The sequence below is a fragment of the Saccostrea cucullata genome, unplaced genomic scaffold (assembly GCF_032062105.1).
Source record: "Saccostrea cucullata isolate Sc308-1 unplaced genomic scaffold, CSIRO_AGI_Scuc_v1 ctg2317, whole genome shotgun sequence".
Classification (NCBI taxonomy): Eukaryota; Metazoa; Mollusca; class Bivalvia; order Ostreida; family Ostreidae; genus Saccostrea; species Saccostrea cuccullata.
Window position 1 is genome coordinate 213,573 of NW_026924171.1, and position 12,044 is coordinate 225,616.

Below are 12,044 nucleotides of genomic sequence, written 5' to 3' on the forward strand. Positions count from 1 at the left end.
ACGCGAAGAAGTAAAGCAGAGGCGGAAATCCTTAGCACAACAGAGATGGCGCCGAAAAAAACGCATGATTAGTCAAATTGAGAGCGAAAATACAGATAATGGCAACCTCAATTCATTCAGTAACAAAATGCAAAAATGTCGAGCTGTGTAAAAACTGAAATCAAATTTACCGATATCCCCGACAAAAAGAACAGCTACCATTGCCGCTTTTTTACAAAATACAAACTCTCCCTCAGTAAAATTACTCCAAAATTGCAAAATTATTTCCTCTCCAGAGGAAAAAGAATCAGTCACACTCCAAGCGTCCGTTCTATCTGACATCAAGGAATCTGTCTCCAAACTAAAACTTAAACGGTGCGAGAAAGTTAGGGAAGCCATGGATTTTCTGACAGCTTCTGTAAGCGGCGAAAATGTTAAAAATTCTAGTGCAAAATCTTCACTAGCAAAAAAAACTTGGTCTTACGATTCGTAGAATATCTAAAGGGTATAAAGTTCGCACAAAAATCTTGCATACGGAATCATCATCGTTTATGTATACTAAGCGGAAATCAAAATCTGATGCCCTGTCTGATGATACCCGAAAGCTTGTGTATAATTTTTGGTGTTTGCCCGAAATTTCGCACCCAACTGGCAATAAAAAATGTGAAAAGGGTTAGAATAGGTCCAAAACAATATTCTTCTCATGCTATTCAAATCTTACATAAAACACAAACAGAGGTATATGCAGACTTTCTGTCGAAACACCGAGAAATTCGAATTTCTCAGAGACTCTCTGAGGCATGTAAACCTTACTACATTCGCGCAGCGCGTCCAAAAGACCGGGTAACCTGTTGCTGTCAATATCATCTTGAAATGAAATACATCTTTAAAGCATGTATGAATTACAGAAAGACCTATATAACAGGCCCTGTAATATACTATGACATGTATGAAATGTGTAATCAAACTCTCTGTCCTACCAATTCCGATGGTTTACACAACAAATCCTGTTTAAATAGAACATGCAGAGAATGAGTTCACAAAATTGAGTTCAATCATTAGGAACTAAGAACTGATGACCTTTCTCCTGATGTTTCTTGGTAGTGTTTTGATTACATAAACATAAAGTCGAAAAGGGGCGAAACAAAGAAACTGACACTTGTAAAAAAGGTCACCAAACCCGGTGATCTCTTTGAGTACATGAGAAAGCTTCTTACAAAATTTCCATTACACAACATGGGTGCTAAATGGTAAAATGGGCAATTAAGAAATTTACTTCAGAATTTGCCTCAAAATCACTGCGTTACAATTCATGACTTTTCCGAAAATTACCGTTGTAGTGAAAAGAATGAAATACAGTCAAATTATTTCCAAAAAACTGAAGTTTCAATTCATGTCACCATACTTCACAGACATGCTATTCTTGAATTGGACGGTGTGGAAAGTACAACCGAAAAACCAGAAATAATAACAGAACATTTCTATGTAATATCCCCTGATGATAAACATTACCAACACTTCACTCATCATTGCCAAAAACTGGTATCTGAATATCTAAAATCCATATCTTACCAGGTTCAAACAATGCATGAATTCTGCGATGGCTGTGCTGCACAATATAAAAGTCGCCATTGTTTCGGTGACTTATCAGCATCTCTTTCAGAATTTAGCTACATGTATCCAAAACTAATCAGAAATTTCTTTGAAACCAGCCATGCAAAAGGCCCTCAGGATGCAGCGGGTGGATTTTTAAAGAATCAGGCGGATCTTGCCGTAATCAGGGGTACCTGTTTTATACAGGATGCCAAAAGTCTGTATTCTTTTGCGAACGAAAAACTAAAAATTTCTAATAATTCGGCAAACGTTCGTCGTAGAATTTTCAAATATGTAGAAGAAATCCCAAGAGAAAAGCCAAGATTATATAAACCTATAACGAGTATAAGGTCTGTTCACCAGCTTCTGTCGTCTATTTCCGGCACAAATTACATTCGTCAACTGTCTTGTTACAGCTGCGAAGATTGCCTTGACGGTGATTTTGAGCAAAATTGTAATCTTATTAACAGTTTAGGTAGATTTACCCCTATAATTTTCACGGAGGAAGACTCAGATAGCAATACATCAGACACAGTAAACGAGACGAATGAATTTCAAATACTGTCTGATATAATTACAAAAGGCAGTATATTTGCTGTACTCAGTGACGATGAAATAAATGACTATTATATACTGAAAGCAAGTGCAAAATCAGTTCTACAAAAAGAGGACACGGACAGGTGGGGAGCTGCTTACGGTAAAGGAGCACAAGTTATCCGAGGTCATTATTTTTAACAATCAAAGGATACGCCATTGGAATACAAATTAATCAAACGCAAATCGGCAATTGTGCCAACCCAATCAGTTCTATTGATCATAAATGAATCAGATGCTCTCCCTGACAATGACGAGTTAAATACTGTAAATTGGCAAATAATCACGATGGTTTTAATTTCACTATGTTCGCGATTTATCATTTTCCCGTGAAATTAAACCCATCGTGAATACTTTCATAAGTTTTCAAAAACGTTTCAATGTTTAAACCTTGTTTATTGCGCCGTATTATATATTCGTTTAGAGACGTACTATGTGTTTACATTCTTTTTATTTTCATTTTGAAACATGTATTAATGTAGTACAGTAATACAGTTTGAATTTCAATTTCAAATAAATTGCCTGATTTAATTTGTACGTAAACACTGTAATGTCAATTAGTTTAGTCTAATTGTCCCCCGCTTTCGCGAAAGCGAGGGGACATTAAATCTCATTCGTCCGTCTGTCTGTCCGTCAGTCTGTCAGTCTGTCCGTCACAAAAACTTTAACCTTGCCCATAACTTTTGATTTAGTAGAGCTATGACTTTCATATTTCACATGTGTATTCCTTGTGACAAGGCCTTTCTTTGGGTATCACCAAATCAGACCTTTTGACCTTGACCTTGGAGTTTAACCCACTTTTACACAAAAATTTCAAACTTTTACTTTGGCCATAACTTTTGAATAGTAGGTACTAGGACTTTCATATTTCACATATGTATTGTTTGTGGCAAAACCTTTCATTGGATAACAACAACCTTGACCTTTTGACCTTGAAGATTTACGTACTTATGAAAAAACTTTAACCTTGACCAGAACTTTTGAACGGTGGGGGCTAGGGCTTTTGTACTTTACATATGTAATCCCTGTGAGAAGACCTTTCATTGGATACCAATAACTTTTACCCTTTGACCTTGACCTTGGAGTTTTAATTACTTTTTAAAAACTTTAACCTTGGTCACAACTTTTAAACAGTAGATAGTTGGACTTTTATATTTCACATATGTATTACTTGTGGCAAGACATTTCATTGGATATCAACAACCTTGACCTTTTGACCTTGACCTTGGAGATTAACGTACTTATGAAAAATCTTTAACCTTGACCATAACTTTTGAACGGTGGGGGCTAGGGCTTTCGTACTTCACATATGTTTTCCTTTTGAGAAGACCTTTCATTGGATACCAACAACTTTTACCCTTTGACCTTGACATTGGAGTTTTAACTACTTTAAAAAAAAAACTTCAGCTTTGAACACAACTTTTGAACGGTAAATACTAGGACTATTATATTTCAAATATGTATTCTTTGTGGCAAGTCCTTTCATTGGATATCAACAACTTTGATCATTTGACCTTGACCTTAAAGATTTACGTACTTATGAAAAAACTTTAACCTTGACCATAAATTTTGAACAGTAAGGGCTAGGGCTTTCATACTTCACATATGTAATCCTTGTGAGAAAACCTTTCATTGGATATCAACAATTTTGACCCTTTGATCTTGACCTTGGAGTTGACCTACTTTTAAAAAACTTTTTACTTTGGCCATAACTTTTTAATGGTCAGGATTAGGGTTTTCATCATTAAAAAAAATCAACTTCAATGTTACTTTCTAAATAAATGACATATGATAGGATGTTCATATTACACACAATATGTCATAAAGATAACATCTCACCCACAAAGACACCGAAAGCGGGGGACCACAATTCTTTGAATTTGCTTGTTATATCCCTGCTTTTTCGAATGCCTGTGTAATCAATTCTGTATCCTTTCCAAGCTGATCAGTTGCTTTTACAAGCCATTTCGCATGAATAGGTTTTATTTTGGACAAGCGAAGGTCAACTTCGACATCCTCAATGTCGACACCCTTTTCCAGAGAAGATTTTATTTCATTTGCATAGTACATCTGAAATTCGGATTTCAAGAGGGATTTAAATCGGCCGTTAATTTGGATGTCCAGAGGTTGTAAATGATCTGTACATGCAGCTGAAACAAACATAACTTTAATGCCCTTTTCCTCCATAAAATTTAGAAGGGATTTATCTTGGTGCGCCTTATAAACATCAAAAATACACAAAGCTTTTTGCCTCAAAGGCAAATCCAGTTCGTCACGTACCCGCTCTATGTAGGGAACAATGATCTTCTCAACATATCTCTGCATTGTTTCCACATTACTCCAATGGTTTTCACTATGAAATATGTCCCAGTCTTTAGGGAAATTGTAATTGGGGTGACACTTGTCAGTATGACCTTGATATAATAATTGCGTGGGTAATAAGACACCGGACTTTGAAACCGACAATACAGCGGTGATTTGTCGCTTGTCGTCAACTCCTTTAATGGGGACTTGTTTGGCACCTATAGAGATAATTGATTACCTAATTATTATTGAAATCATTAAAACGGTTCATACTGTCTTGAAATTTTTTTTTTAAATTTAGGTCGATATTTATAGTAATGAAATTACAAGGAATATATTCAATTAGAAATTAAAATAAAATCTTACCAGTATCGTGCATTGTCCATTCTCCACTCGGTACAAGGTTAACACCCGTTTGGTCCCAGTCAATTATTAACTCATCTGGAATGTTGAATTGCTTCACATTGTCAACAATGCGCTTGTTAAATCCACGTTTTGTTTCTTCAAAATCATCTGGGAAATGTTTAACACCTTTCGTGCCCTTTCTTTTCGAATAGCCCATGCGTTTAAGTAGTGATAAGGCCCAGTCTTTTGTGATTTCAATGGACCCTCCATTTTCTTTAAGAAGAGTTTTATCTTTATATAAAATAACTCCCCTTGCTCCAGCCATTACAATCTGTGAATTCACAACTCCCCCTGCTACACGTAATTTACGAACGTATGCTTTCACAAGTTCATCATATGCGCCTAGTTTTAAAGGACGCCCCCGGGGAGAGTGTAGTAAACTTCGGTGCTTAGATTTGCTGGGACTCGCCAGGTAGTGTTTTTTTAATGCTTCTCACAGTATTTTCATTTACTTGTCTTCCCAGCATTTTACTGAAATGACTAGCGGTTTTTGTTGGCCCATTTTCGATCGCATATTTGGCCATTTTGGCTCTAGTTTCTGGTGAATAACTGCCATATTCGCCTCGCTTTCTTTTTTTTGTTGGAGTACATTCAATCTTTTCGATTTCCTCATTGCATTTAGTTGTAATCTGCGCTTCTGTTTCGTCCGCAATTTGAAGAGGGTTCGGCAAGTGGGAGAATTTGACTGTTTAATTCCGAGTTTTCCATTTCTAACCCAGTTTAAGATCGACATGTTATCTCTCTGACGATTATCTCAAAAATAAACTAATTTTAGTGTTACTTAAACACGTAATTTAATAGTGAGTTTAATTCATATGGTGTTATAAGTGAGTTTCAATTCACAAAGTGTTATTGTATTTACCGCCAGAGGCACAATTAGAGACATTCGATACGGTCTAAAACTGAGACAGTGGATACGGACATGAACTGTACGCGCGAAATTTAAATTGACTTAATTTCTAGCAGCGTGAAATTAAAACCATCGCGATTCGTACTTTTTAAAAAATCGTGAAATTTTAACACCGTGGAATTAAAACAATTTACAGTATTCCAGAGGAAATTCACTTAATAATATTGCAGGCCGTGAGCGAATCGCGTGCGCTTGAACACTGACATTGCAGTAGTGAACTATAATTTAAACATATCAGTGTTGTGATCTTCAGATTTGTTGTGCACGATGAGGTTCACCGGGGGCCGCCGGAGAAACCACAACGGCTTCTTTGTATTTATATGAGCAATCAAAATGCTTTTGAATGAAATAAATGCAAAGAAACCATGCATTAACAATGTGCGAATTCCATTTTTATTCAAAAATTCGCCTTCTATGATGCCAAGAAACCCTTAACTTGAAACAAAAAAACATATCAAAAATACCCTAAAACAGATTTTGAAGCTAAAATCTATCATTGATATTGATTAGCGATGATCTCGGCAATGATTAAACGATATGTTGATAAGAATTTATTCACATATTTTGTCCGGGATTTGTTTCCGCGGAAAAAGAAATAAAGTTTGAGTTCTCCCTCTTGTTGCATGAAAGTTTTCCAATAGGTGATACGTGTAGTTGCTATTAATATTCGGTTTCACTGTTAAATATGTCTTTAGTATTCACTGCCCTACATCGTCTCAAGCCACGGTTCAGATTCCAGAAATAGCTCTCTTTCCAGGATGGGGGAGCATCGTACATTTTGGCCGTGGTTTGCGACGATGATAACACTTGTGTATAATGTTTAAATAATAATTTCTGTCGTCAAACATATGGAGTTAACTAACAGTATTCAAAAACAATACGGAAAAGGAGCAGAAGAACAAACAAGGACCTCGCAAACATCAGAAGTACTAAGGAGGAGTAATATATGTTCAATTGGTAAACGCATTTTAGAACACATTTGCTAGGTCACTATCTAGTGATTGAATCAATGAAGATGATATATTGATCAATGCATTCCAATTTTGAAGAGGAAGATAGACACGAGGAAATTATTTATACAAATAATCACGTTCACAAGGAAATTATTTAAAAAAAAATTACAAGTTAAAGATATTGAACTTGAATTATAAGCGCGTGACATAGACATGATTTCATCTATTAGATATTAAAACATTGCTGTGACGTCATGCCTTTGTTCTTGCAGTCTAAAAATTTACCTGTAGCCGTCCGATAATAATAATTACCAGTCTGATAATATAATATCGGACGGCAATGATAACAAAATCGGACGGTATTTAAAAAACAAAAAGAAGAGTGAAATTAAGGTAAAATATGTCCAGAAACCCCCAATAAAAATGCTAGGAAACAAATTCAGGGAAAGCAAACGCAAGGAAATTAAATTGCTACAAAATAGCAAATCCATGAAAAAAAAAAAAGAAGTTTAAACCTTCCACAAAATTAATGCTTTCCACCCTTTAAAAGAATTTTTGATGCAGCACTTTGAATAAGCGAATTTAATCCATTTGCAAAACTCCTTATTTTATATTTGTTCCCCGATGGCCACACTTTTAAAACCTGAGAATATTTCCATTATCTAAACTAAAACTTCAGGGTAAAAATCCGCTTTTTTACTTTCCATGGTGATGGTTGTAATATTACCCAAAATTATGTTGGTATCAATGTCAATTTATGCACATCATAAATAAAATTGTTCCCCCAAATATTTTTCACCACCGGACCCCTGTCCTGCTAAACTAAACGACTGCCATTGAATGAATGAAACGAAACAAGAGTTCACTCACTTTTTTTACTGTCTTATTTCTTTTATCTACTTATCAGACGGGTAGAAAACAATGGATGCCTAAACTCCCATTGTGTTATTATCGGACTACTCCAGGTAACTTTTGGACATTTAAATGGCAATGTTTTAAGTAAGATATATGCCTCATACTATTCTATATGTAAAATTATCAGACAGTTTTCGGCCCTAACGGGCCTCAAACAGTCTGATAATTTTACATATAGAACAGTATTCGGCATATATCCATTACTTATGAATACTTATATAATCAAAGGACAAAATATGAAACAATCCTTGGTAATAGGTAAAACCTACTGAGAGACTATGCTTTTATCTTTCAAGTCGTCATTTCTGTAATTCTTGTGTCTTGGATACAAGTAGGCATTGCACTTGACAGATTTTCCTGTAATTTTCTTCAATATTTGAGGTCCAACACTGTATATTTGGCTTAAAGGTGCATGGACACAGATTTGAAGTTAATATTTTCTGTTTAGTATTACGACTTGTATATTTTAATAGCATTTTACACAAAAATATATTAAAAATCTTATTTCATCTAAAAGTTTTTAAAACTTCAAATTTATAGACGGGTTTGATTGACACATCCTTGCACTTTCACAAATTTTAATTTCATTCTTAATACTTGGGAAGTGGCAATCTTGTTTATTATAAATGAAAAATATTAAAACTATTATCCAGAAAATTCAGAGTAGAAATGTTCGAAAGCAAAACATACACACAGTACTAGTATATTGTCAGTCCGTGCAGTTGTGGTGAGCAGACCTTAACAATTGAACGTTAACATCAACAATAAAAGAGCTCGTGCCCTGTTTACAAAAACTGTGTACGTTTCACGGGTGTGATCAATTTGCTAACCTATGTACACAACACCTAGCGCGGAATGACGATACTTGTGAAGGGGTTTTGCTTTCTAACATTTCTACTCTGAATATAATTATTTTTCTGGATTAAAGTTTTAATATTTTTCATTAATACACAACAAGATTGCCACTTTTCCAAAGTATTAAGAATGAAAGTGAAATTGGTGAGAGTGCAAGGATGTGTCAACCAAACCCATCCAAAAATTTGAAGTTTCAATAACTAAGATGAAATTTTTAATATATATTTTATGTGAAATGCTTTTAAAATATATAAGCCGTCATATTATACAGAAAATATTAACTTCGAATCTGTGTCCATGCGTGGCCATCTCAAAGGGCCCGGCCTCCAATAACGAACTTGCAAATGTAAGGTAGCTGGAAATATTTTTTTTTAAGATAAACACTTGTGTACTGTTCCATAACCTCTATCAAAAAACCGCACAAAAATCATGAATACTGCATATTTTCTATTAAAATTGTTGAATATCCTCTATCAAAATACGGAAGGAAAATCGCAGATGTTCCATACCCTTGGTAAATTGGTCAAGTTTGAGGCTAACAGGACTAAAGGGAAAGAAAGTTTGCACCAAACAGATTTTAAACAGATATGCTATTTTTGACCTTGACCTAGAAACTTTGTTCAAGGTCACTACACATCCATTGACTACAGAAGGATTCTGTGAGTAAAGTACGAGCAACATTGGACCAATGGGAGAGAAGATCTGCCCCGGACAAGGTTTTTCATATAATTCTGCTATGACCTTAACCTTAGACCTAGAAACATGGTTCAATGGTCACTTCACACCTTTACCTAAAGCACTTTGTGGGTGAAGTACGAGCCTGATTGGGCCAAGGAGAGAAAATATGCTCCAGACAAGAATTTAAACAGATATGCTATTTTTGACCTTGACCTAGAACTTTGTTCAAGGTCACTACACATCCATTGACTACTCAAGCGTTCTGTGAGTAAAGTATGAGCCACATTGGACCAAGGGGAGAGAAGATATGTACCCGACAAGGATTTTTCAAAAAATTCTATGACCTTGACCTTAGACCTAGAAAAATGGTTCAAGGTCACTATATGCCCTTTACCCAAAGACACTCTGTCGGTGAAGTATGAGCCAGATTGGGTCAAGGAGAGAAGATATGCTCCGGACAAGAGATCTCGGACGGACAGCTAGACGGACAGACTGATCACAATAGGGCGCCCGCCGAGCGGGGCCCTAATAAATAACAACAAATATTAATAGTATGCTTCGCGACACTCTTCATTTTAACGTAGAGTTAACTGAAACAAATAAGTCAATTGATTCACAGAATCCTCCACATCCTGTGACTTGTGACGTTTCGAGATTCTGGATCTGTATAGTTTGTGCACTGACGATATATATATACTGCTCCAAGACTTTTACAAACATTTTAGAGATTATGGTTTTAATATGAAAAGTATACAGTAAATTGAAAACGACACCTTAATTAAAACAAAAGGTCTATGGGCCTAAGAACTCTCAAGCTCCAGAATCCCTTGCACAGGGGCCATGGAATTCACAATTTCGGAAGAGACACCTTCTTCATCACAACTTTTAAGTTTGTTTGTTTGATATCCAGGAGCAGAGAATATTATTAAATAATTAAAGCATTTTCACTAGGTAATCTATATACACTGTAGCCTCGCCCCAGCACTTTAACTCCTGACCCTGGGACCATGAATTTCACAATTGTGGTAAAGCACTCAATGTTTATTACAATCATACCAACAGATTGACTGTTTGATGTCCATAAGTAAAGACCGATTGATTAGTCACATCATTACTCTAACTATTTGTTAAACATCCCTCTCGAGAATTTTTTTACTCATAGAGACGCCATCACTAGTCAATGGAGAGCTGCATATTTGTCCATTTCACGGCAATAAGCAGGTAGGGATCTTTTGTTATACCAACACCTAGATGCTTCTGCGACACGGGAACTTGGTTTATACGGTCGTATCGAAAGAATGGTGTCCACGTCCCACAATGGGATTCGAATCGGCGACGTTAAAATAAACTCCTTACTTCGCGTTCTAGAGCTGTTGCTCGAGCCATTGCGCCAATGACACAGCCGGCCCATACAGGCGACCCACGAGTAAAGAAAATTTTTTAGGGACCATCCATGAAATGCAAAATTTTTGGGTTTTTTTCACAGATAATTGCTAAATGCCAAATTTGATTGAAATTGGTTCAGTGGTTCTAGAGAAGATACCTGACAAGGGGCACACAGTGGGTGTGACAGGTCGGCAAGGGATGCCCACTCCTCCATGGCACCTGATCCCACCTCTGATGTTTTGGAGGTCCTTGTTTGCTCTTCTCCTATTTTGTATTGGTTTATGGACTTTGACATGCATATCCTTCACTTAAAATGTACAAAAAAAGTTGACGTATGACAACGGACGAAAACATAGCAATAGGTCGACTCAGGTGACCTAAACATTTCTAATTGATCAAAGGCCAGAAGAGCCGATTACAAGTTTTGCTGTCCTCAACAGGCATGTTTTGGGCAAATAAATACAAAAAATTCTCAAGTGTACTTTCATCGAATAAAAAGGTTTTTTTTTGAAAATCCATTACAGTTTATTCGCTCGCGTGGCTCAGTGGTCTGTTCTAGGAGTCACAGAGTTAGAAGTTACGTCAGGGGCTCAAATACCACTGTGGGATGTGGAGACCAATCTTTCGGACGATGCCGTATTTCAGCAGGTGCTGGCACGAAAAGATCCGTCACTGCTCAAAGAAAAAACGCCACTCAGCATTTGATTCAAAACTGCTAAGTTCCTGAATTTAATATTTTTAAAATACCATTTAAAAATTATTTGATAAAAAGTGGATATTATTTTTAGGATGAAACATGTGGATGTAACGAACAGTATTCAAGATCAAAAGTCCATAAAACAATAAAAAAAAATAGGAGCGGAGCAGCACGGACCTCCAAAACCTCTGAGGTGGAATCATGTGCCATGGAAGAGAGAGCATCCACTGCCAACCGGTCACACCCACCGGGTATTCGTTATCATGATCGGGAAATAACGGACATTTGATTCACTGCTAATTTTACTTGCTAACAAGGTCATTGTATCGACCACAGAACTTACGAAAGGAAGACTTTAAACAAAACTGCTGATATTCTTGTTTCATCAACTTGTTTGTCAATAATTTACATCGTTTTAGAAATTGTACATACTTAAAGCATGTTTTTGCGTATCGAATCAATTGAGAGATTGCTTCATTGTCTATTGATTTGTTCAACGTCCCTCTCGAGAATTTTTCATTCATACAGACGCAACTACTTGCGGAGAGCGCCCTATACTCAGCACTTGGGGCGATTGAGCGGGGGGGGGGGCTATTTACCACCTACTGCGACAAGGGTCCCCGGTTTATACGGTCTCATCCAAAGGATCGGTCTCCACGTCCAACAGTGGGATTCGAACCCGCGACTTGAGGGATCAACTTCTTACGTTGTCAGTTAAGAGGCATAAACCCCATAGCAGGTGATGAAAGTATATTGCTGCTTAGGTAAGGGAATC

General features: G+C 36.5%; 1 pseudogene; it reads left to right on the plus strand.

The window, feature by feature from the left end:
• The first annotated feature begins 376 nt into the window (after positions 1-376).
• Positions 377-6,220, plus strand: LOC134265905 (uncharacterized; annotated as a pseudogene).
• Positions 6,221-12,044: the final 5,824 nt, after the last annotated feature.